The following is a 27,519-nucleotide window of genomic DNA, read 5'->3' on the forward strand; positions in this document are numbered from 1 at the left end:
TGTTCTGCCTCCTGCTTGGTTCAGATCCTGGCTCTGGAACTCTTTAACAACATACCCTTGGGGAGATTTCTGAACCAATGATCCATAGTTATCGACCTTGGGCTCTGGCAGAGGGAGAGCAGAGTGGACTGGAGCTGTGTGAGCAGAAGCCAGGGTTGGGGGCTCTGGGGTTAGAGGCAGAAGGCAGAAACCCCAGTTTCCTGTGCTGAGTCATTCCCTCATGCTGCAGAGGACATCTTTCTCTTGCAGACCTTTCCCATCCAGGCAGCTTTTGCCTCAATACACTCGTTTTTTTAGGACTTAAATCCAGAGTCACCCTCTCCCATGGGGAGTCTTTGCTATATGATCTCATTCTTCCACTTGAGCTCTCAGCCTCCTATGTACACATCTGTTCCAAGATTTACCACACAATTTTACCACTGCCTTCCCCTCAGGATAGCTCAGTCTCTTACAGCAGAGTAATTAGAACACTCTAGAGTTAGACAATATAGATTAAAATCTTGACTCTACCAATTCCTAGCTGTGTGATTGGCAAATTATTTTATTTCTCTATGTCTCAGTTTCTTTATCCATATTATGAATATAATAATAGTACTATCTCATAGGGTTAAATTAAATTAATAGATTCAAAGTACTTAAGTGTTAATGTTAATACTATTATTCACCTGTGGTCCCCAGCACTTTAGCAAAGGACTCAGAATAGAAAGCATAAGCTGAAATAAACTGAACTTAACTGCTTGTCCCTTTTTTTAGTCTTTAGTTATGCTATTCTCTTCCTTTCATATAAATACCCTTCCTCCTTCCTCCTCCTTGCTTACTTTGCGAAATCATTCTTCAAGATCCAGCTTATGTGACCTTCCTTCATGAAGGCAAGCCTTCCCTTCCTAACACAGGCAATCAATGGATCCTTTGTCAACATCTCTATCTTGTATAATTAATACATGACTCTGCATTGTCCCTATCACACTGTGTGGCCTTGAGTAGTAGCAATAATAACAATTACCACTTACTAAATGCCTGCTGGGTTCCAGGAACCTAATATGATTTCTCTCATTTAATCTTCACAGTCATCCTGCTGTGAGACAGAAATTGTTGTCTCCATTTCATTGATGAAAAAACTGAGGTCCAGTGTGGTTAAATAACATGTCCATGATCAGATGGCTAATAGCTAAGTGACAGTCTGAGGTTCGTAGCCAGGCCTAACCTCAAAGTTCACACACTTTCTTTTATTGCTTTCATTCGTTTTCAAGTCTTTCTCTCCACTTACACCATGAGCTCCTTGGGAGCAGGGGCCTGTGCCAGCAGCTGGCTCTCTTAGGGGAAGGAATATGCTTCCCAGAAGTCCTGAAGTCTCCTGGGTGCAGAGCATCAGTGCTTTCTTCTGTCTCTCCCCACAGTGCTGAGGTAGGATTCTGTGCTGGCAGAAGAGTGAAAGAACAATGATTGAACAGCAGATGAAAGCAGCTGAGCCCCCGGGACTCTCTTGGTCATGTTTGCTGCTCCAGCATCTCTGGGGGCTGTGAGGAAACCTCCCAAGAGTCTGAGCTCACTATCCCCTGGGTGGTGATGTCAGCCTCCCGCCCTGCCAGGCCCCTGAGACCACAATCACACTGACATCACCCTTGTTTCCATGGAGCTTAGTAAGGAACTCAGACCTTGCACATGCCCCTGCCTGAGACAAATTCTGTAATCATGATTTTAGGGGTCCTTTTCTTTGCCCCAAAATCTCTTTCCAGGTCTCTCATAGTAACTTACCTGTCCCCCAAGATTGTAAGCTATATTCAGTGTTTTGCTCTATATAAACACTGCCTGGAATCTCTGACACACCCATATAAATCAGGAAAGACAGAGAATTAAAAAAAAAAATCTCCCCAGTGATCCTGTCAGACTGGAAAAGGGAGATGAGCAATAGGAAATTAGGACAACTTGTCAACCTTTCCAGGATCTGACTGCCACAGGTCTGTTCCACTTTAAAATGGCTGGAAACTTGAAATGGCTTCAATCTTGAAGTTTTGGGTTTTAAACTTTCCAGTCTCTGCTAGTTATAAGAAAGCCATCTCAAGGTGACAGGAGAAGATTTGACACTGGGTGGTGGACACACGGTGCAATATACAGATCTTGTAACACAGAAACCCACACTTGAAACCTATATATTCATGTTCACCAATGTCACCCCAATCAATTTAATAAATAAAAATATTAATTAGGCCCAGCCAGTGTGGATCAATAGTTGAGCATCAACCTATGAACCAGGAGGTCATGGTTCGATTCCCAATCAGGCCATATGCCCGGGTTGCAGGCTCAATCCCCCAGTAGGGGGCATGTAGGAGGCAGCCAGTCAATGATTCTCTCTCATCACTGATGTTTCTATCTCTCTCTCCCTCTCCCCTCCTCTCCGAAATCAATCTATATATAAAAGCATAATATGCAAATCAACTGAACAGCAGAATGACCAGTTGCTATGATGAGCAATGACCACCAGGGGGTAGACGCTCAACACAGGAGCTGCCCCCAGCCTGCAGGCTCCTGATCGGGGCCTGCTGGACAACCTCTTGGTTCCTCCCCCCAGCCAGCAGGCTCCGATCGCCCGATGGGGAACAGGGAACCGGGGGTGGGTGGCGGCAAATGTGGGTGGTGGCAGGCCAAGGCAGGTGTGAGCGAGCAGGGCCCCGGTTGCCCCACTGGTCACCCCACACACAGAGAGTGACTGGTGTTGGCAGCAGGGCGGGCGGGGCGGGGATGGCTGCTGGCAGCTGGGGAAGATCGGCCCTGATTGTAGGCCAGGCCTAGGGACCCTACCCGTGCACAAATTTCATGCGCCAGGCCTCTAGTAAAAATATAAAACAAAAAAACCTTAAAAAAAAAAGCTGGGGACAGTGAAACAAGGAAAGACCTAGGGTATAAGAAGCAACAGGAGAGAGCCTGGGTGGGCTGCTTTGGCTCACTAGAAATGTTATAGGAAAGAAGTGAGCCACACTGGGATGCTGTCAGCTCGCTGGAAAGTCAGAGAAAAAGGGGCCTTGGAGACAGGTTCAGGGGTTAACCTGGGACAAGCTGCTGCTACCCATTGTTCCCCTGGTTGCAAGTCTCATGGGGACCTTTAGAGTTTAAGAGAAAAAAAAGTAAAAAAATGCACACCTGACATAAGGGATGAGCATGCTCCAGAGAGAGCCCATGCTGGCTTCTTTGACTTGAGGGGTTTTATCTGCTTTCCAAGACAGGGATTTCAGGGGAGGTCCCAGGGGAGGACCTCAATCGAATATTCATCGGCTTTTCCAGGTGTGTCCTTTCAGGGGGTCGTTAGTCATTGCAGCTGGTCGTAGTGTCACCAGTCTGGTTTTGCTGCTTTTCTGGGCCTGGAGCTGAAATATAACTGAGGCCTCGATGTTATTTCTAAGGTGGAAAGGTCAGCGGATCTAAACCTCATGACCAGGGATATGCTAAGGAAGGAAAGGCCACCCTGGGGGCAGATCCGGCACCAGTTTTGCCCCCTGCTAGGCCCTGGGGGCTTTCCACCCTCGTGACCTTCTGCGTCTGGCTGTACATTGCTCAGCCAGTTCATTCAGCTATCTGTCTTAGTTTCCCCATTCCATTTGCCAAGGAATTTTCCTAGCTTCTTACTCTCCTGCCTCAGATGAATACTTTGTTTAATCTGTTTATCTGTTTTTCTATATACATTGTGTACGGATATATGAATATTATTCAGCCTTAAAAATGGAATTCTGACACATGCTACAACATGGTTGAAGCTTGAATACATTATGCTAACTGAAACAAGCTAGACACAAAAGACAATAATTGCATGATCCTATTTATATGAGGTACCTAGACTAGGCAAATTCATAGAGACAGAAATTAAACAATGGTTGCAGGGGTTGGGGGAACAAGGGAAATGATGAGCTATGGTTTAATAGATGCAAAGTTTAGGTTTGGGAAGATGAAAAAGTTCTGGAGCTGGATGGTGGCCATGTTTGCACAATAATGTGAATGTGCTTCATGCCACTGAATGCTACAGATTAAAATGGTCAAGTTTGTGTTATGTATATTTTGCCACAATTAAAACAAATATCTTAAGTGGAGTGACACAATAAAGCCTGCACAGGTCATTTCTAGATTGATGGTTAGAGGTCTCAATGAGGAAGTGACATTGAAGCTGGGCTCTGAAAGATAAGAAGCCAGCCATGTAAAGATGGTTGATGAGGGAGAAGCAATTCAGGCAAAAGGTACAGATAGTGCAAAGCCCTAACACAGAACACATTAAGAGTGTTCCAGAAGGCTGATGTGGTGGGAGTATAGAGAAGAAAGGGGGGAGAGCATCTGGAATGGCAGGTGAAGAGGTCAACACCATACCCACAGGCAACTCTGTAAAGAGTTTTTTAATAAAAGGAAACAGAAATGGGGCAGATGTCAAAAATGTCTGTGGGGAGATGTCCCTCCCCGCCTCCCCCAAGAAGGGAATGATCTAGTAGAGAGGGAGAACTGACAACGCCAAAGAGAAAGGCGATGTTATAAGTCTAAAGACCTCGAGAAAAGAGAAGAAATAAGCCAGCACGGCTGGTGTGGCTCAGGGGTTGAGTGTCAACCTATGAACCATGAGGTCATAGTTCAATTCCTGATCAGGGCCCATGCCCAGGTTGCAGGCTCAATCCCCAGTGTGGGGCATGCAAGAGACAGACGATCAGTGATTCTCTTTCATCATGGATGTATACTATCTCTCCCTCTCCCTTCCTCCCTGAAATCAATAAAAACATATTTTTAAAAAAGAGAGAGAAGGAATGAGATCCAGACCACTAGTGGAGTTTTTGGTGAGCACTGATGCCAACATAATGCCTTGTTCCTATATTTAACAATACTGGGATTGGGTATATTTTCTTGTCCTTGTATTAAACAATCCTGAAATCAAGTAAAAGTAATTTAGCTGATTGCTCCAGGAAATACTTGCTCTTGGGAGGTAAGGCTGGACCAACTAAAATGACTTGTTCATCAAGATCCTTCAAGTACAGCTGGCGTAGCTCAGTAGTTGAGCGTCAACCTATGAACCAGAAGGTCTCGGTTCGATTCCCGGTCAGGGAATATGCTCAGGTTGCGGGCTCGATTCCCAGTGTGGGACGTGCAGCAGGCGATCAGTGATTCTCTCTCATCATTGATGTTTCTATCTCTCTCTCCCTCTCCCTTCCTCTCTTAAATCAATAATAAAAAAATGTTTTTAAAGTCTCCTTGAAGACTTTCCCTTCACTAAAGGCCCCTTCATGCCCACCACTCCAAAGCTGTTACATACTCTGTTCAATCCTCACCAGTTCTCCTCACCACGACCCACTTTAAGGTCACACAACCTGGGCCCTAAAACTGTAAATATCCTGTCTTCATTTCCCTACTAAGATTCCCAAATGGTATTCTCTTTTATTGCAGTGAGTCTAACAAAGTAAGCTTAACTTGGACAAACAGGTTTTTTCCAGATGGTCTTTTGGGGAGTGAACAGTTAACACTGGCTTTTGATGGGGCAAGATATTCACCCATTATAATAGGAGGTAGGGTATAGATGCAAGTGTTTTGAGGTTTAGGTTGTGGAGAGGTGATGGAACCTTCTTCCTATATATATAAAAATTATACCACAACTACCACATGTTGGTTTCCTATAACTGCTGTAACTAATTGCCACAACCCTAGTGGCTTGAAACAACACAAATGTATCATCTCACAATTCTGTATATCAGAAGCCTGAAAGGGGTCTCACTGGGCTAAAATGACGTGTCAGCAGTGCTGCATTCCTTCTGGAGGATCTAGGGAAGAATCTATTTCCTTCCTCTCCAGCTTCCGCAGGCTGACTGCATTCCTCACCTGGGGCCCCCTCCATATTCAAAGCCACCAATCGGATCACTCCAACCTCTGCTTTTGTCATTACATCTCTGACTCTGATGCTCCTGCATTCCCCTTTTGTTTACAAGGACCTTTTCAAGTCACCTTACATTGGGCCCACCTAGAAGATTCTCCCATATCAAGATCCCTAATCGCATCTGCAAAGTCCATTTTGTCGTGTTAGGTAACATAGTCACAGAGGGATTAGGACATGGACCTCGTTAGGCGCCACTATTCTGCCCACCGCATACTATTATAAACCTGTAATATTGTACTCTATAATAATTACATGTTTTGGTCTTTGTCTGTGGTTCCTAGTTCACAGTTCACAGAACCCTTGGAATTTCTTATGGGATTAGAACAATGGGATCATTTTTTGTTATACTATTGGACCCTTGTCCTCAGTTCCTGAGCCATAAAGGTGAAACAAATGTCTTGTTATAATAACAAGCCCTTTCAACTGCACCTGAGTTTGTATTAAAAAGGTGACTTTTGGAAAGCCTCTAGGCAAGCTAAGGATGAGAGCTGGTTATCAGGGGACCTACCATGTGTAGAGGGTTGGAGCTTTCAGCTGCACCCTCCAACCTAAAGGGAGGGGAGAGGTGCTAGAAGTGGAGTTCCATCATCAATGGCCAATGATTCAGTCAATCATACCTAGTAATGAAGGCTCCATAACCCTGAACTGCGGGGTTTGGAGAGCTACACTAAAATGTATCTATGTGCCAGAAGGGTTGTGTACCCCAAACTCCACTGGGATGGAAGCTCCTGTGTTAGAACCCTTCTGACCAACCCCTTTATATCTCTTCATCTGGCTGTTCATATGTATCATTTACTATTCTTTTTTTTTTCATGCTAATAAAAGTATTTCTTTTTTTAAAAAAATATGTTTTTGTTGATTTTAGAGAGGAAGGGAGAGGGAGTGAGAGATAGAAACATCAATGATGAGGGAGAATGATTGATTGGCTGCCTCTTGAACGCCCCCTAACGGGGATCGACGAACCCGCAACCCGGGCATGTGCCCTTGACCAAAATCAAACGTGACCCTTCAGTCCACAGGCCGACACTCTATCCACTGATCCAAACCAGCCAGGGCAGTGCCAATATTTTTAATCTAACAATTGCACTTCTAGGAATTTACAAGTGTTCTCACATGTGTAAATAGCATATCCTACTTGGACATTTCTACTAACTAAGCTCCAGACTTTATTCAGATTTCACTGGGTTTTTCCATTCATGTCCTTTATCTACTTCAAATCCAATCTAGAATACCACACTACATTTGGCTGTCATATTGTCATATCTCTTAGTCTCCTCCTATCTGTGACAGTTTTTCAAGCTTCCCTCGTTATCATGATCGTGGTGATTTTGAGGAACAATATTGGTCAGATGTTTTATTAGATCTCACTCAATCTGACTTTGGCGGATGTTCTTCTCATGACCGGACTGGAGTTATGAATTTCTAGAAAAGAATACCGCAGAGGTGAAATGGCTTCTCATTGCATCACAGCAGGGGGCACATAAATCCACTGAGCATCACTGGCGATGTTCACCCAGATCACATGGTTAAGGCAGTGTTTGCCAGGTTTCTGCATGGAAATGGTACTATTTTTCCCTTTCCAAACTCTTTGGAATCCAGACACTAAGTCAAGTCCACTTTCATGTGTGGAGGGGGGGGGGGGGGGGAGGCTAAGCTCCGCCTTCTAGAAGAGGAAATATCTACATATGTTCAATGAAACTCTTGGGAAAGGAAGACCACCCCTCCCCCCACAATCCTCCACCCTACCACCCATTTACTCATTTATTCAAACATATATTTTGGTCACTATGGACACATGTACATTTATTTTAAGTTTCGGGTAGTAATCCAATACTCATTATTTTATTGCTCAAATTGTCTCAGCTTTGACCACTGGGAGCTCCTTCAGGTTGGTTCCTGTGTCCTTTTGATACACTCCCATCCTGTTGTTTTTTTATTCTGTTGCCTGGAGGCTACCACTAGTCTTCCTCTCCTTCTCCCCTTTAGCCTGTTGGCCTCTTCCCTTGGGCTGGGCTGGACCATCCCTTTGTGGAGGGCTAAAGTCAGAAAACATTGCACTCTCCCTAGCCGGTTTGGCTCAGTGGATAGAACGTTAGCCTCAGACTGACGGGACCCAGGTTTGATTCCGGTCAAGGGCACATACCTGGGTTGCAGGCTCGATCCCCGGCCCTGGTCGGGGCGCATGTGGGAGACAACTAATAGATGTGTCTCTCTTGCATTGATGTTTCTCTCTATCTGTCCCCCTCCCTTCCACTCTTTCTAAAAATAAATGGAAAAATATATTCTGGTGAGGATAACGATAAATAAATAAGTAAGTAAGTAAGTAAGTAAGTAAGTAAATAAATAAATAAATAAGCAGTGTCTCCAAATCCAATTTGTATAATTAAAAAACACTGTACCTCAGTTGTGTCTGCCCCCCAAGACAATTAAGAGGCTCTGCATGAAAGCCCAGGGGTCTTGCTCCCAAACCTCCCTCCAACTGTGGTGCACTGGGACCCAGGGACTTGGAGGTGGGGGCTTACATCTGTCACATGACCACTGTAGCCATGGAACTCCAGTGTGTTTCTCCAGGGACCAGGACTCAGAGAGCTGCTCTATAGGGGAACAGATGGCCAGCTTTTCTCCATGGTTCTCACAGACAGCCTGGCTAGATAAAGTCATAGATTTGTTGAGCTAGACCCACACCTTGAAATCTCACATCATCTATTGTACAGGAGTCCCCCCTTATCCATGGAGGATACGTTCCAAGACTCCCAGGGGATGCCTGAAACTGTGGATAGTACCAAACTCTACACTGAGTGGCCAGATTATTATGATCTCTGAATGCATAATAATCTGGCCACTCAGTATATATATATATATATATATTAGAGGCCTGGTGCATGAATTCGTGCATGGGTGGGATCCGGCCAGCCTGGCCAGGGGGAGGGGACATGGGCGGTTGGCTGGCCTGCCTGCTGGTTGAACTCCTGGTCAAGGGAACAATTTGCATATTAGCCTTTTATTATATAGGATATACACTGAGTGGCCAGATTATTATGCATTCAGAGATCATAATAATCTGGCCACTCAGTGTATATATACTAGGTTTTTTCCTATGCATACATACTTACGATAAAATTTAATTTATAAATTAGGCATATTAACAATAGTAACTAATAAAATGAAATAATTATAACAATATATTATAATAAAGGTTATATGAATGTGTTCTCTCTCTTTCTCTCTCTCACTCTCTCTCAAAATATCTTATTTTACTGTGAGGGAGGAAGAAAACTTTTCTCTGCTCTTCTAGGTTCTTTTGGCTGGTCTAATACTCAAATAGACCTGAGGCAGATTAACACAAGAGAATACAACCATATTTAATTACATATGTACATATGAAAAACCCACATTATGAGAGAATCAGAGTCAGAAAGATAAAATAGTATCTATATGATATTCTCAGCCAAGGATAAGGTATAGAGCCTGGGGCTTCAGAAAGGAGAAAGACCAGTCACAGGGTAAAAAGAGCAGATATTCAGTAATTAGAAGTTTGCCCTGCCCTATGGATAGGTCATAAAATGTTAATTTTGGTGGTAACTCTTACTATGGGCAAGTTTCTAGTGAACCTTCGGGGTCTCAATTGCATTCAGCTCAAACTAATTCACATGGCAAATGGCACATCTGGGGAGGCCTGTTCTGAACCCCTTCAGTACTATACGTACAGTGTGGATACACAGGACAAAGGGATGATTCACATCCCAGGAGGGATGGAGCAGGACAGCGAGATATTTCATCACGCTACTCAGAACAATGCACAATTTAAAACTCAAGAATTGTTTATTCCTGTAATTTTCCACTTAATATTTTGACTACTTTTGACCATGGGAAACCACGGAAAGCAAAATCATAAATAAGGGGGGAATGCTGTATGTTTATCTTCTTACCCAAAACCACCAGTTCCAGGGTTCTCCTCTGAGATGATTGGCAGAGAAAACTTTTCCCCCAAGGAGTGGAAGAGGAAGAACAGGGATGTGGTATCTTTTGGTATCCATGCATTTATGCAACTAGCAAAGCACCAAGTGAATGGGGAAGGTGGAGGAAAAGTGTAAATGTTGGTGTGAGTGTGTATGGAAGGGTGAGTATGTTTCACAGGAAAATTAACTTATCCTTGTATTAGAAACCCATCTTTCATTCCTCTCCCCCAGATTCTACTCAGGTCTTCTCTCCATCTCCACTGCCACCACCCTCATGCCACCCACATCTCTCACTTAGGCCATAACATGCTTAACCTTACACTCCAAATCATTTTACAGACAGATTATCTCTTAAAACACAAATCAGATTATACCACTAATCTGTTTTAAACCCTTGAATTGCTCTCCATTGCTATCATGATAAAGACCAAGAATTTTAACCCTACAGATCCCTCACCTTACTTTGCACCACTCCTTCCTCACTGCCCAAGTTCCAGCCACCTCAGCTGCCCCTCAGGCAGGCTCCTTACCCTGGGGTACTCCTCCCTCCACTGCAACCCCATTTCTTTTTTTTTAAAATATGTATTTATTGATTTCAGAGAGGAAGGGAGAAAGAGAGCTAGAAACACCAATGATGAGAGAGAATCATTGATCAGCTGCCTCCTGCATGCCCCACACTGGGAATCGAGCCCAAAACCCGGGCATGTGCCCTGACTGGGAATCGAACCGTGACCTCCTGGTTCATAGGTTGATGCTCAACCACTGAGCCATGCCTGCCAGGCACAACCCCATTTCTTGACTCCTATTCTCCTTCGTTGCTCAGACCTACTAGGGGGTCTGTTAGATGAATGTAAGACTTTGGAGTCATTTCCCTCAACTGCCAAATACAGAAGGGGAAAAACCCCCCGAGGCTTGTGAGGGATTGGTACAACTGGCTATGGGGAGATGATAGTGGTAGGAGGGGCTGCCGCAGTGGTGGCTCCCAACCTTCACAGTGGGGGTCTCCAGCTGTGAGGCAGATCACCCCCACTCTACCTGGGCAGGTCCTTGTGGAGCACGAAGGGGTGTGGACTTCATGTCAGCGAAAAAGCTTCAGATTCTGCTGCCACCTTATGGCGGGCATACCACAACACAGTGTTCCAGACTGGTGAAGCTGGGGCTCCTGATTCAGGTCAAATCTAGGGCCAAAAAGAACGAGGCAGGCATACATGTTAATTTTTATATGCATACAATAATGGAAAAAAAGTACTTTCATTATAAAATAGTTATACTTTTCATAGCATAATAAGACCAGTATCTTGTGAGCCATACACACCTCATTTGGCTCAGCATTGGGCTAGCTGTGTGATACAGGGCAAGTCATTTTAACCCCTCTGTGAGCCCTAGCTCTCACATGCAAATAATAATGGTACGCACCTCCACACAATGAGAGGTTAACTGTGTTGATAATGATTGTTCAGCACTGAGTCCCTGGTATATGGTGCTCAGTTATTCCAGATGAATGATAAAGGTGGACAAGGAAAACAGGAGTTGTTTTCTTCTTTTTAAAAAAATTTGGGTGCACAATTTGAGTGAATCAAAATCCTTGGTTTATAATGCATGTTCATCCCTGATTGTGTTACACATAAAAAATGTACTTGGGAGAGGAACCAAGATGGCGGCAAAGTTAAACAACTAATCTGCTGCCTCACACAACAATTTCAAAAATACAACTAAAAGACAAAACGTCTACCATCCAGAACCACGGGAAAGCTGGCTGAGTGGTAGATTTACAACTAAGGAGAGAAAGGAGCACAAACGCTGAAAAGCTGAGGTACAGAGGCGCGCGAATCGGGCTGGCGGCGGGCGACTGGGTGCGCAGCTTTTCTTCAACCCACAGGGAGACAAGCTCCCGATCACTCTGAAATCCAGTTTCTGGGGACACGTGGGGGACCCAGACACCTACGGGGAGAAGCTGGACTCTCGGCCATCGGGTCAGAAAGTGAGAGTGACTTTTTTGCAGAGGTGTGCCCAGCAATCAGTGTTTTACTGTGCTGGAGTGCGTGACGCTGGGACTTGGAAACACAGAAAGGCAGAGAGGGCTCAAGGCAGCCATCGCCGTTTGCCACACCCTAGCCTAGTGACGCCCTGAGACCAAGCCCAGCCCTGAGGCCCCACCCTGCACATTCTACAAACCCGCCCAGGCTCCACACAGTGGCTTTTGCATATAAATGGCCTATTCTGTGGCAGCTTAACCAAATAAACTGCAGCTCCAGTCAGACTGCTCCAAAACCACTCAAGCAAAGGAGGAGAAAACTAGTTCTTGCTGTAGCTCCTGCTGGGGGACACACAGTACACAAGGGCACACCAAGAGTGTCCACCTCAAGTAACTGGGAGGCTGACCCATTGAACCAATAGGACATCTAGTACACAAAGCTACCCTACCAACTCAGGGAAGCAGCAAAAATGAGGAGGCAAGGAAACAGATCACAAACCAAAGAAATGGAGGAGAACAAGCGACTGGACATAGAGTTCAAAACCACGGTTATAAGGTTTTTCAAGAATTTCATGGAAAAGGCCGATAAATTCAATGAAACCCTCGAGGATATGAAAAAAAAAACAACTAGAAATTAAACATACACTGACTGAGATAAAAAATATTATACAGAGACCCAACAGCAGACTAGAGGATCGCAAGAATCAACTCAAAGATTTGGAATACAAAGAGGCCAAGGACACTCCTTCCAGAGAAGCAAGAAGAGAAGAGAATTCAGAAAGTTGAAGATAGTGTAAGAAGCCTCTGGGACAACTTCAAGCAAACCAACATCAGAATTATGGGGGTACCAGAAGAAGAGAGAGAGCAAGATGCTGAAAACCTATTTGAAGAAATAATGAATGAAAACTTCCCCCACCTGATGAAAGAAATAGACTTACAAGTCCAGGAAGCACACAGAACCCCAAACAAAAGGAATCCAAAGAGGACCACACCAAGACACATCATAATTAAAATGCCAAGGGCAAAAGACAAAGAGAGAATCTTACAAGCAGCAAGAGAAAAACAGTTAGTTACCTACAAGGGAGCACCCATACGATTATCAGCTAATTTCTCAACAGAAACCATGCAGGCCAGACGGGAGTGGCAAGAAATATTCAAAGTGATGAATAGCAGGAACCTACAACCAAGACTACTCTACCCAGCAAAGTTATCATTCAGAATTGAAGGGCAGATAAAGAGCTTCACAGATAAGAAAAAGCTAAAGGAGTTCATCACCACCAAACCAGTATTATATGAAATGCTGAAAGGTATTCTTTAAAAAGAGGAAAAAGAAGAAGAAAGATAAAAATTATGAACAACAAATACATATCTATCAACAAGTGAATCTAAAAGTCAAGTGAATTAAAAATCTGAGGAACAGAATAAACTGGTGAACTTAATAGAATCAGAGGCATAGAATGGGAGTGGATTGATAATTCTCAGGGGGAAAGGGGTGTCTGTTTGGGGAGTACGGGAAGAGACTGGACAAAAATCATACACCTATGGATAAGGACAGCGGGGGGGAGGTAAAGACAGAGAGGGGGTGGGAACTGGGTGGTGGGGAGATATGGGGGGGAAAAGGAGAAACAATTGTAATCTGAACAATAAAGATTCATTAAAAAAATGTACTTGTGTGTTGGGATTGGATGCTTAGAGACTATCTGATTCAACAGTTCAGAATAATTCTAGGACTGAAAAAAAAAAAACACCTACCCACACTTAAAGCGTGCGCACATGGACAAGTTCTTCCCGATTGGTCATAGTAACTCACATTATCCTGCAGTCATCTTTAAGGACTGTTCCCTATCTCATCTGGGCTATGTAGTGTGGGAACTTCAGGATTTTAAAGGTTACTTTAGATGTTGTGGGAGTAAGCTCTAATCTACGAGGAAAGGTGTCTTGTGACTTTCCTTAGAGGGGCACAGTGGCCAAATTGGAGGGAGCAAAGAGCCCTCAGCAGGGACAGATGACGAAGTGCTTTCTGAAGGACAAGCTAAGAAGTGCATATTTTTCATTTTCTCTTAGTGTAATTTCTAGTTTCAAAAAAAATAACTAACTCTGTTATCTTTTTTTTTCTAATTAATTTATTTCCATAGTTATTTGCCAGCTGGGCTCTTTACTCCTTTATAAGGACCTTTTGTTTTCCTAAAATTCTAAAATATTCAGTTGAGCAATTCTCTCTTTCTCTCAGGTAACAAAAGCATTTAAAAGCTATGATTTTATTTGTGAAAACACAGCTTAGTCCATATATCTTAGACTTTATATGTTGTGTTTTCTTAGTTATTCTTTTTCTTTTTCTTTTTTAATAAATCTTTATTGTTCAGATTATTACAGGTGTTCCTCTCCCCCCCCCCCCCCCGCATAGCTCCCCTCCACCTGATTCCCCACCCCACCCCATGCCCTTATCCCCCGCCACTGTCTTCATCCATAGGTGTAAGACTTTTGTCCAATCTCTTCCCACACCCTTCAGACCCCCTTCCCCCTGAGAATTGTCAGTCCACTCCCTTTCTATGTCCCTGATTCTATTATATTCACCAGTCTTAGTTATTCTTTAAAGAATCAAGAAATCTTGATTTCTCTGTGACTCTAGTGCTGTTTAGAATTATCCCCCCCCCCCCTCTCTTTTTATGACTTCCAAGTGGCAATGCTTTCTTTTGTGTTCATATATTTATTGGTTACAGTGTGGCTATTAAATATAGCCTATACAATTTCTGCTTTTTGGAAGTTATTAAGGTTTCTCACATGCAATCAATTTTTATGAATATTTGTAGCTGACAAGCATTTCACAGGCCGCAGAGCCAGGTTTGGTAAAACAAAATATAATTGTTTCTGTTACAAATTTTTTCCTCTACTTTGAGTATCCATTACTCCTAATGACTATTAAAAATAAAACCCATCAACTATACACAAATATTAGCGAATTCCATGTAAACTCAGCAATTTCTGGATTTTCAGGATTTTCCCAGGCAATTATGGTTCCCCTTTCCCACCTTCTCCCAGGAGGTTGCATCTAAGTCAGGGGGAACTTCTGTAGCTTAAGGGAGGGTCCTCTAAATGTTCTGTGGTCACCACCTGCCCTTGGGGCATCCCTTGAAATGTACATCTTCCCTCCCAGGCCTGTCACCCAGCACAGATTATGCGGTCTTTTCCCCACTCTTGCAGGTTTTGGTACAAACACAACTGGCCCAGATCTCAAGGTCACTTCCACTCTGCCAGTCCTCTCCCAGTCACCCTCGTGAAACCTTTGCATATTCGGGTCCTCTGGTCCTTTGACAATCTTGATATCAATAGGCTGCCGTGGGCTGACTTCTGCGAGCCTGGCTACTTCCCTGTTCTCCACTTCGCGATTTCACTGACGGGTGGGAATGTGGGGGGTCCATACCCGCTTCCGGGGAGTTTCACCCTGGGGGGTGGAAAGCAGAGAGCAGAGAGACCCACACAGCATCTGATACTGGAACTTTCCCGACATGTCTATGCTGAGGCTGCGGGATTTGGATCCACCAGGTCTCGGCTGCTCTTGGGCACCACCTGGTGGTGGTTTGACAGCCCGGGGTAAATCCGGTTTGGGATGATGGTGCTGTGCAAGTGATCCTCCACCTGGCTGGGACTCCCAAAAAGAGCTACCGTCTCCCCAGGATCCGCCGGGTTAGGTGGCGGAGCTCTGTGGGGTGGCCTGGGGATACTGGGCAGCCAGAACACGGAGAATACCAAGAGCACCACCTCCCACTTCCCGGTTCCAAAATAAGGTGCCTTGCGTTTTCACCGCCAGACCATCCCCCACGCCCATCCCCAACCACCAACAAAGGTAACAACTTTAATCCCCACCTCAGCCTTTAACAGTCACCACATTGGAATGCACCAAGTGGTATGGGCCTGTCACTGTTGGGTTTTAATCGTCATTTTTCCACTTGTGCTCTGAGCACTTGAAAGGTGGTAATAGCCCCTCTGACGAGTGGGGATCCAGGATGCTGAGTGCTGGGAACCCAGGCCGCAGCGTCGGGGAGTGAGATACGACCCCCCAGCCAGTCCACCCAGCCAACCTGGACGTGGAAGCTAACGGAGAAGGTGGGAGGGAGAGAGAAACAGATGCTGAAGGAGGTCAGATCAGACAGAAGCTCAGGCATTCAGAGCAGCGAATTGGAAACGTGGCTGGAGGGGTTTCCTGAGTCACAGTGGCTAGTATTCTCATCGGGAATTGCCCATGAGAATAGAGGCACACTTAATTTTTGTTTGCTTAACATTTTTTGTTGGCATTAAATTTGTTAGCCTTCTTTATACGCACATTTTAAAACAATATACCATATTGTGGGAGAATATGGAAATTTGGGGGAAACATATTTTCTCTACCCATCTATCTTCTGTACAGAGATTACTGTTATTTGTGTATACATATTCGTTTCCTAGGGCTGCTGTAACAAACCACCACCAACTGGGTGACTTAAGACAACAGACATTCATTCTCTCACAGTGATGGTGGGCAAGAATCTAAAGTCAAGGTGTGAGCAGGGCTTCAGGAGAGCATCCTTCCTGCCTCTTAGCTGCTGGTGGCCCCAGGCAGTCCTTGGCTTGTGGCTGCATTACTCTAATCTCTGACCTCATACGGCCATGGCTTTCTCTGTGTCTGTGTCTTCTCTTCTGACCCTTGTAAGGTTATCAGATTTAGGGCACACGAGGCTAATCCAGGCTGATCTCATCTCAAGATCACTCATTTAATTACATTTATATCTACAAAGACCCTTTTGCCAAATAAGGTCATATTCATATGTCCAGGTGTTAGGATGTAAAACACACACACACACACACACACACACACACACACACACACCATGGAGGGAGGGAGAGGGGAGGAAGGGAATAGGAGAAGAGAGAGGGAGAGGGAGAAAGCACTCACACCCATAACTGCTTGGTACTGCAATAAATGCTATAGTGAACATTCTAGCAAGAATCTAAAGGTATGTAATGGACATTTTATTGTGTTTGTTACCCCACATCCATGGCCCTTTCTGCTGATGACACTATCCCAACTATTCTTGGGGAACTAACCTTTTCTTATTGGATACTCTTTGGTGAAACCATCAATGAAGACGAACTGAACTTTTCTAGATTAAAAAATAGACATGAAACCCGACCTAAGCTAATTTTAGGCTCACTCCATGGCAACTACATTTTAACCAAAATTATAAGACTGAACACAGCTGTAGCTGATTCATCCAGGAGCTGATTCATCTAGGAGCTGATTCATTTAGTAGCTGATTCATCTAATATATGAATCTCTGCTTTCTGTTACCTGATTCAGCAAGCAACCAACCCCAGAGCCACCTAGAGTTCCTAACCATTTTGGACCTGATTTTTCATCTTTTTCTTTCAGTGCTGTGAGCTGAGCCAAAAACTTATTTCTTGTTGTTTTGTTTTGTTTTGTCTGAGTTGGTTTTTATTTTTTTGCAAACAAAGATCCTTAACTCCCACAAGGCAAATCATCGATTCACTTATTTTTTTCTTGCTTTTTATTATATATAAAGGCTGCCCCCCAAAAAAAAGTATACACACTTCAACAGCTGATAGCTCAATTGTGAAAATAAAATGTATTTTATTTTGTTAATCCTCACATAAGGATCTTTTTTTCTGTTAATTTTTAAAAAGAGTAAAAGGGAGGGGGAAAGACAGAGAGAGAGAAACATTGATGTGAGAGACATATCAACTGGTTGCCTCCCGAATGTGCCCCGATCAGGGCTGGGGATCGAACTTGCAACCCAGGTAAGTGCCCTTGACTGGGAATCCAACCTGAAACCCTTCAGTGCACAGGCCAACGCTCTAATCATTAAGCAACACCAGCCAGAGTTCAAGTGAATTTTTGAAAAAAATCATTTTATTGCTATTTTTTCATTTTGTTACTTTGTATTAAGAGAATTTAGTGAATTTATAGATATCTTTCTGTACATGGTGAATTTTTATAAATGTTCTTTGTATAGCAAAAGAATAGGTATTCTCTATTTGTGGATAGAAAAATTCTATGTGCCTATACGTATACTATATATATCATATACATGTATATCTTTTAAGCCAAACTTGTAACTGTGTTGTTCAAATCTCTTACTATTACCCTGATACCATAGCCAGACAAAGAGTCTATAGAAAACTACAGATCAATACTAGCAATCTGAATTCATTAAAAAGGATTATAGCCATTACCAAGTGGGATTTATCTCAGAAATGAAAGCTTGATTCAACATATGAAAATTAATAAATGTACACATGACATTAATAGAATGAAGGAGAAACCCACATGACCATTTCAATTGATGCAGAAAAATTATTTGACAAAATCCAACATTCTTTCATGAGAAAACCACTCAACAAAATATCAGCATGATAAAGGACATATACAAAAAGCCACAGCTAACATCATCCTGAATGGTAAAAGAATAAAAGTGTTTTCCCTAACATCAGGAGAAAGAAAAGGATGCCTGTTTTCAACGTTGCACTGGAAATTCTAGCTGGAGAAATTAGGCAAGAAAATGAAATAAAGGACATCCACATTTAAAAGGAAGACGTAGCCGAGACCGGTTTGGCTCAGTGGATAGAGCGTTGGCCCGTGGACTCAAGGGTCCCAGGTTCGATTCCGGTCAAGGGCATGTACCTTGGTTGCGGGCACATCCCCAGTAGGGGGTGTGCAAGAGGCAGCTGATCGATGTTTCTAACTCTCTATCCCTCTCTCTTCCTCTCTGTAAAAAATCAATAAAATATATTTTTAAAAAAAAACACACACACACACAAAAAAAGGAAGATGTAAATTTACATCTATACAACGATGGCATAAATTTATCTGTAGAAAAACTGAAAAATACACACACACACACAAATGTTAGATCTAATAAACAAACTCAGTGAAATTGAAGGATGCAAAATCAACACATAAAATCCAGTTACATGTCTATATACTAGCAATGAATAATCCAAAAAGGAAATTAAGAAAACAATTTCATTTAAAATAGCCTCAAAAAGAAAATATTTAGAAATGAAGTTGCCCTAGCTGGTTTGGCTCAGTGGATAGAGTGTTGGCCTGCGGACTGAAGGGTCCCAGGTTTGATTCCAGTCAAGAGCACATATGTCAGTTGCAGGCTCCGGACCCTGGTCAGGGGCATGAGGAAGCAACCAATCGATGTGTCTCTCTCACATTGGTATTTCTGTCTCTCCTTCTCCCTTTCACTTTCTCTAAAAATCAATGGAAAAAATATCCTCGGGTGAGGATTAAAAAAAAAAAAAAGAAATGAAGTTAACTAAGGAAGCACAAGATTTATAGTGAATCTATTTTTGTAGTGAAAACTACAAAACATCATCAAAAATATTAAAGAACTAAATAAATGGAAAAACATCCCATGTTCATGGGTTGGAAAACTGATATACAGATTCAGTATAATTCCTATCAAAATCTCAATGTCATTTTTTGGTCATTTGTGTGTTTTTTCTTTTCAAAAATGGAAAAGTGCATCCTAAAATTCATTTGGAATTTCAAAGGACCCTAAATAGCCAAAACAATTTTGAGAAATAAGAATAAAATTGGACTCACAAAAATTATTACAAAGCTACAGCCATCAAAACAGTGGTATTGGCATAAGGATAGACATATAGTCTAATGTAATAAAATTGAGAACAGGAAATAAATCCTCACATCTATGGTCAATTGATTTTTTACAAGGGTGCCAAAGCCATTCAAAGGAGAAAAAGTTAATCTCTTCAACAAAGTATTTTGGGAAAATAGGATATCCACAGGCAAAAAAAGAAAAGAAATTGGACTTTACCTCACACCATATACGAAATTAAGTTAAAATGGATCAAAAGCTTAAATTTTAAGAGCTAAAACTATAAAACTCTCATAGTTGTGAAACCATAACCACAAACCACAATCCAATTTCAGAACAATTCTGTTGCCCTCAAAAATTCCCTCACGCTGACTTGCAACTAATTCTTGCTTCCACCCTCTGTCTTAAACTTTGATTTGCTTTCTGTCTCTATTGTTGTGCTTTTTCTAGAAATTTTATGTAAATGGAATCATACAGTTATTTGTGTCTGGCTTGTTCATGAGTTTCACCTATTTGTAGCTCATATTAGGACTTTGTTTCTTTTTACTGTTTAGTAGTATTCCATTGTGTATACCACATTTGTTTATCCATTCAGCAATTTGATGGACACTCAAATTGCTTACATTTTGGGATTGTTATGAATAACGCTATTGTTAACATTTGCATACAAGTCATGTTTTTGTTTCTGTTGGGTACATACCTAGGAGTGGAATTGATAACTACCTAGATTTTACTATTAACCATTTCCTGCCCTGGCTGGGTAGCTCAGTTAGTTAGAGTGTCATCCCAAAATGCCAAGGTTTCAGGTTTGACTCCTGGTCAGGGCACATACAAGAATCAACTAATAAATGCATAAATAAGTGGAACAACAAATCAGTGTCTCTTCTCTCTCTCTTTCTTTCTCTCTCTCTCTCTCCTTCCTTCCTTCCCTCCCTCCCTCCCTCCCTCCCTCCCTCCTTCTTCCTTCCCTATCTCCCTCCTTCCCTCTCTCTCTCTCAACCAATAACTAAAAAAATATTTAAAAAATAACTTACTATAATCACTTTATCACATATGTATCCACTTAGTCATCCCTCTATTCTTCCATTGATCCATTTAATTTTTAAAAAGTACATTTTTATTGATTTCAGAGAGATGAAGGGAGAGGGAGAGAGAGATAGAAACATCAATGATGAGAGAGAATCATGATTGGCTGCCTCCTGCACACTCCCCACCAGGGATGGAGCCCGAAACCCAGGCAGGAATGTGCCCTAACTGAGAATCAAACCATGACCTCCTGGTTCATGAGCTGATGCTCAACCACTGAGCCACACCAGCTGGGCTCCATTTAATTTTTTGGATGCATTTTAAAGTAAATTACAGGCATAAAAACAAATCTACCTAAATTCAAGTAATTTTTTAAAGAAAAGAAAGTAATGAGTGGATCATTATTTTTTTAGAATAGTTTTAGATTTACAGAAAAATTATGAAGATATACCTACATCTAGCTTTCTCTATTATTATTTTACATTAGTATAGTATGTTTGTTCACAATTACTGCACCAATATTGATATTAGCCAAAGTCAACACTTTATTCAAATATTAGTTCTTACTGAATATTCTTTTCCTGCTCCAGGATACTATATTACATTTAGTCACCATTTCTCCTTAGTGTCCTTTTGACAATGACGGTTACTCAGGCTTTCTTTGTGTTTTTTTTTTATAACCTTGACATGTTTGAGGAGTACTGGCCATGTATTTTGTAAAATGTCCCTCAATTTGAGTTTGTTTCATGTATTTTTCATGATTACACTGGTATTACTGGTTTGGGAGAGGAAGACCACAGTGGTAAAGTGGTAGTCTCATCATCGTATTATATCAAGACCACCTGCTATCAACATGACTCATCACTGTTGATATTGAACTTGATGTCCAGGATAAGGTAGTTTTTGTTAGGTTTCTCCGTTGAAATGTTACTTTTTTTCCCCATTACATGCTGTGCAATTTGGAAGGAATTATCTATGCACAGCTCAAACTTAAGAAGTGGGGAGTTATGCCCCACCTTCTTGGGAAGGTGGTATTACATATGTTATTTGGAATTACTCTGTATATTTGTCTATTCTCCTCCACTTACTTGTTTATTAAGAATTTATTTATAGCATGTGTACTCATAGATAATTATTTTATACTTTAGGTTATAATCCAATAGTACCTGATTTTGTTGCTCAATTTATTTTGCTTTGGCCACTGTGAGTACTTTCAGTTGTCTCCCATGTCTCTCTTTGACATACCCCTATCATTGTGGGTGCTTTTGTTTTTTTAAGGCTTTTCTTAAAACCTTCTGGCACTACAAGATGCTTCAGGCTATTTCCTGTACCAGTTCTAGAATTAGCCATTTCTCCAAGAAACCCTGGTTCTTTTTCTTGGTATTAGAAACCAAGATCCGGGTACTGGGTGTGCTTATGGCTACTGAGGTGCCTTTGCTTTTATGTATGTATGTATGTATGTATGTATTTATATACTTATTTATTTATTTTATTGATTTCAGAGAGGAAGAGAGAGGGAGAGAGAGACAGAAACATCAATGATGAGAGAGAATCACCGATCGGCTGCCTCCTGCACGCCCCATACTGGGGATTGAGCCCACAACCTGGGCATGTGCCCCTGAACGGAATCGAACCCGGACCCTTCAGTCCACAGGCGGACACTATCCACTGAGCCAAACAGGCCAGGGCAGTGGTCGGCAAACTCATTGGTCAACAGAGCCAGATATCAACAGTACAACGATTGAAATTTCTTTTGAGAGCCGAAAACCGACTTCTGCGCATGGGCCACGAAGTTTCAATCGCACTGTATGTGCGCGCCTGCACATGGTATTTTGTGGAAGAGCCACACTCAAGAGGCCAAAGAGCCGCATGTGGCTCGGGAGCCGCAGTTTGCCGACCACTGGGCTAGGGCATGCCTTTGTTTCTTGATCCTCTCAGAGGGCAGAGCTCAGGAATATATGTGTATACATATATCTACAATTATTTGTCTATTTATCCTTCGGTATCTGCATTAAGATAAATGTGAGTTCATACTGATGTCTCCAATGCCAATCGGTTACCACACGACTCATTCTAGCCTTCCCCCTGCTCTTGTTTGTTTGTAAATTCCCATTCCAATAGCAGGTTTCACACAGTGAAAGAAATATTGCCCTCACAAGACAACTGAGTTGATTACTTCTTCAGAAGTTTCCAACAAATAAACTAATTTATCTTCAAGCTACTCTGAGTTGTTAGAAAGTCCTGCCCTGTTGCTATTGAAAAGTAAAATATCAAGGCTTTCTTTTGGTTAAATGGCCTTCTTAATGGGTAACAACTGCTATTTTACCCTGTTAGAATGTCTTGTGTAATTACATGATAAAGCAGTTCCAAAGTATCTTGAGTATCACATAGTTTTGGGCTGGAAAAGGAAGGAAAGAAGGAAGGAAGGAAGGAAGGAAGGAAGGAAGGAAGGAAGGAAGGAAGGAAGGGAGGGAGGGAGGGAGGGAGGGAGGGAGGGAGGGAGGGAGGGAGGGAGGGAGGGAGGGAGGGAGGGAGGGAGGGAGGGGGGGAGGGAGGAGGGAGGGAGGAAGGGAGGGAGGGAGGAAGGGAGGGAAAAAAAGACCACACAAAAAAAGCATAGAAATAGGAGGCCTAATAGAAATGGGCAAAGAACTTGAGTGAGCAACTCACAAAAGAAATAAATATATACAAGCTTACTAAAACCTAAAGATATGAAAGAAAATTAATATGGTGACAATATTGTCAGCAATCCATGGAGCTATCTTGTTATTTTTTTAAGGCTCTGGTTGTTTCTGCATATGCAGGGGTCTGATGTACAGGATACAGAAATAGCACATTTAATGATATCATTAGCCCAGGCAGCATGGCTCAGTGGTTGAGTGTTAACCAGTGAACCAGGAGGTCACGGGTTCGATTCCCAATCAGGGCATGTGCCCTGGTTACAGGCTCAATCCTCAGTGATTCTCTCTCATCATTGATGTTTCCATCTTTCTGTCTCCCTCTCCCTTTCTCTCTGAAATCAATAAAAAAAATATTTTAAAAAGTAATAATATAATTAACCTTTTTACATACAGCAGATCTTGATTCTAAAAACTGTACACATTTTGTGAAAGAAATTTTTGTTTCTTCATCAAATGCCAAAAATCCTTCATCTTCTACCACTAAAAAATAGTTAGCAATTTAGAGTAACACTTTTATCAGGCTTTCTGTTTAAATTTTCGCCTGGACTCAAAAGTAGAAGTAGCTAACTTCTTGAAATATTTTTTAAGTGAAGTCTGTTATTTTGAAATCTGGTTAGTAAGAAATGAACAGGTGTAGAATATCTAATTTTTCTCTGACATGTTCTCCTTTTATTCATAGTCTACATTCCTTGTTATATCTGGGTCAAAACTGTTTCAGCATGGACGCTGTTTTACATGATTGTAGAGTTTTCTTCCTCATAAAACTTCACTGCAACATAATGCTCCATCCCTACACTTGGTGGGCAATTGGAGCCCTTTATTCAAAAAGGTGAATCTATGGAGGCAACGACTGCGGATGGAAGCTACAGTGATATAAAACTAAAAAAATAAAAATAAAAAGCTACATTGATATAAAAGACTTCTCAGAAATACTTATGCAATTCATCTGAAAAGAATAAATGGATTAATATGATAGTACGTAAAAATATAAAAGACTTGGAAGTAGATCCAGGAGATCAAATGAACTATTTGTAGGAATTCTACTCAAAGAGACTAAAATGAGTAAAGTTGCAGAAAGATGTTCTTAAACTGAAGAAAGATTTGAGTCTTCATAACAAAAGGGCTCATTAAATTTAAATTACTATGAACATGTGGTAGATTCTCAATAAATTTTTGTGTAATAAATGATAAAAATACAATCTACACCTAAGCATAGCAAGTAGGTCCAGCCAGAAACAAAGTGAATTACCTACAAAATAAAAAACAGAGCAACATTAGACTACTTTTGGGATCATACTAGATATTAGAAAGGTGATAGAACATCATTTCAAAACATGTCAAATTTAAAATTTCATGAGTCAATAATTCTGTGCTTTATTAGAGTCTTGTTCATTAGAGAGGGCAACAGAAAGACACTTTTATACATTCACGGGCTCAAAAAGTAGCAACTCATATAAATTCTCTGAAACTAACAAACTCAACCAAGTATTCCAGCTGACTGAGAAATTAATCAAAATAAAGAACTCAAGTATATGAAAGATATGATATGATAAAAATATAAATAACCATTGAGACCAGAAAACAGAGTTAATGCTTAAATACTTGGTTTCTATGCTGATGAAATAGTAAGATGTCAAAACTAATTCCTGAAGAGGAAGATATAATGTGTAAAATTAAATATAAATAAGTTAAATATAAAGGCCACATAAATCTTTTAACCTTTTGCACTCAGATGTCGAGTGCAAATTACTCTTTGAATGCATCAATAATTTGAAATATAAAAAAATCCAAATAAATAAGTTTGTATGAAAAGAAACTCCAGTTTTTTATTCTACTGCCGCGCTTTGTAAAATCTGGGGTATTTAAAAAATTAAATCCTGAGTAGAATAAAGGAATTGAGAAAAAAGCAAGTGAGTGCAAAGGGTTAAACTGGCGCCTGGGAAGGTATGGAGGAAGGAATTAAAATGTGCCAAATCTCTCATAAGATGGAGTCATCATTATCCTACCTAATAAAAGAGTAATATGCAAATTGACCCTAACTCTGCTACACCCACAAGCCACGCCCACCAGCCAATCAGAAGCAAATATGCAAAAAAAACATCCAAGATGGCTACAGCCACAGAGAGCAGGAGGGAGGCTTGGGTTTCTCCAGTAACAAAGGAAGCCAAGCTTTCCACCTGCCATTGCTGGCCTAAGCCTTTACTCAAGGCTACAAAGTTTCAATTATAGAAGGTAAACAAATCCAAAAGAAATGGCGGCAGCCACTGAGCTGGAAAGAGCAGGAGGCAAGGGTTGCTCCTGGCAATGAAGGAAGCAAAGCTTCTGCAGCCCTGGCTGGCCTAGGCCTCTGCTCCAGGCTACAAAGTTTAAATTATAGAAGATACACAAACCCCAAAAGAAATGGCTGCCGGCCATGGAGCGAGCAGGAGGCTTGGCTCCGCTCCAGGCTACAAAGTTTCAATTGTAGAAGGTAAATAAATTCCAGATACCAAGGCCTCTGCTTGGGTCACCAGGGGGCATGGCCGGCCTGCAAACCACCACAGGCCCTTCACCCAGGCTGCCCCACACCCCAAGGGAACCCCCACCCTGATCCGGGATACCCTTCAGGGCAAACTAGCTGACCCCCACCCATGCACCAGGCCCCTATCCTATCTAATAAAAGAGTAATATGCAGATTGACCATCACTCCAACACACAAGATGGCTGCCCCCACGTGGTCAAAGATCCTGCCCCCATGTGGACACAAGATGGCTGACACAAGATGGCCAGCAAGGGAGGGGAGTTGGGAGGGACCAGGCCTGCAAGGGAGGGCAGTTGGGGGCAATCAAGCCTGCAGGGGAGGGCAGTTAGGGGTGACCAGGCCAGCAGAGGAGGGAAGTTGGGGGTGACCGGGCCTGCAGGGAAGGGCAGTTAGGTGGGACCCAGGCCTGCAGGGGAGAGCAGTGGGGGGGACCAGGCCTGCAGGGGAGGGCAGTTAGGGGTGACCAGGCCTAAAGGGGAGGGCAGTTAGGGCAAACACGCTGGCAGGGGAGCAGTTAGGCATCAATCAGGCTGGCAGGGGAGTGGTTAGGGGGTGATCAGGCTGACAGGCAGAAGCAGTTAGGGGCAATCAGGAAGGCAGGCAGGTGAGCAGTTGGGAGCCAGCAGCCCTGGATTGTGAGAGGTATGTCTGACTGCCTGTTGGACATACGGGCAGTCGGACATCCCTCGAGGGGTCCCGGATTGGAGAGAGTGCAGGCTGGCCTGAGGAACACCCCCCACCCCACCCCATGCACGAATTTCGTGCACCGGGCCTCTAGTATCATAATAATAACAACAATAAGGCAATGTACTAAGTGCTTTATATTTAGCTGTTTTATTCCATGCTCTATGAACATAGGGATTATCTGAGTTCCTCGCCAGAACTAGCCCATTTCTTGGCTCATGTTAGGTGTTCAACAAATATTTGTGCAAGGTTGAACAAACAATTTTATAAAATAATCAGGGTTAAACACGTCACGTGACTTGGCCAAGGTTGCACAAGTTAAAGGCAGAAACAGGATTCCAACCAGGCCTGTTTGCCTGCAAATCCACAGCCACATTGTTTCCCCCAAAATGTAATGTTTACATTTAGACTTCCAAATCAATAGGGAAAAAAGTAAGTGGAACAAAAAAGTTGGGTTAAAAGAAAGAAATAAAGAGATAACAAAAGAAAGATAGGAAGGAAAGAAGAAAGGAAAGAAGGAAGGAAGGAAGGAAGGAAGGAAGGAAGGAAGGAAGGAAGGAAGGAAGGAAGGAAAAACCACACAAAAAAGCATAGAAATAGGAGGCCTAATAGAAATGGGCAAAGAACATGAGTAACTCACAAAAGAAATAAATATACACAAGCTTACTAAAACCTAAAGATATGAAAGAAAATTAATATGGTGAAATGGACATGCTTATATGCTATTTGCAGTATGGAATTATTCTAACCTTTTCAGAGGTCTTTTGGGCATTCTATTAAATAGTAGAACATTCTAGTACTTTTACCAGTTTCCAGGGCTTAAATTATGTTTTATTAGAGAAACTAGAGGTCCAGTGCATGACATTCATGCACTGGGGGGTGCGGGGGTGGGGGGAGGGGGAGGGGCCCTTCAGCCTGGCCTGCGCCCTCTTGCAGTCTGGAGTCCCGTGATCAATCGCCCCACAGAGGGAGGCCCCACCCACCCGCCGCAGCACTGCCAGCCAGGTAGCCTGGGCCTCCCTCTTGGGGCGATCGATCATGGGGCTCTGTGATCGATTGCCCCAAAGAAGTAGGCCCTGCCCACCTGGCCGGGCTCTGCAATTGATAGCCCCACAGAGGGAGGCCCCGCCCACCCCACGCACACCTCAGTCCACTGGTCAC

At 42.5% G+C, this 27,519-nt stretch overlaps 1 long non-coding RNA gene across 2 annotated transcripts in view; it reads right to left on the minus strand.

The window, feature by feature from the left end:
- Positions 1-27,519, minus strand: part of LOC307111554 — a 33,753-nt gene continuing 6,234 nt past the window's right edge. For both annotated transcript variants that reach the window (XR_013814604.1, XR_013814605.1), the window contains exons 2-4: positions 10,888-11,030; positions 3,139-3,373; positions 1-1,412 (exon numbers count right to left, since the gene is read on the minus strand). This is a non-coding gene — a long non-coding RNA (uncharacterized lncRNA). The remainder of the gene's footprint in view (positions 1,413-3,138; positions 3,374-10,887; positions 11,031-27,519) is intronic.

This window comes from Cnephaeus nilssonii, assembly GCF_951640355.1.
Source record: "Cnephaeus nilssonii genome assembly, chromosome: 15".
Classification (NCBI taxonomy): domain Eukaryota; kingdom Metazoa; phylum Chordata; class Mammalia; order Chiroptera; family Vespertilionidae; genus Cnephaeus; species Cnephaeus nilssonii.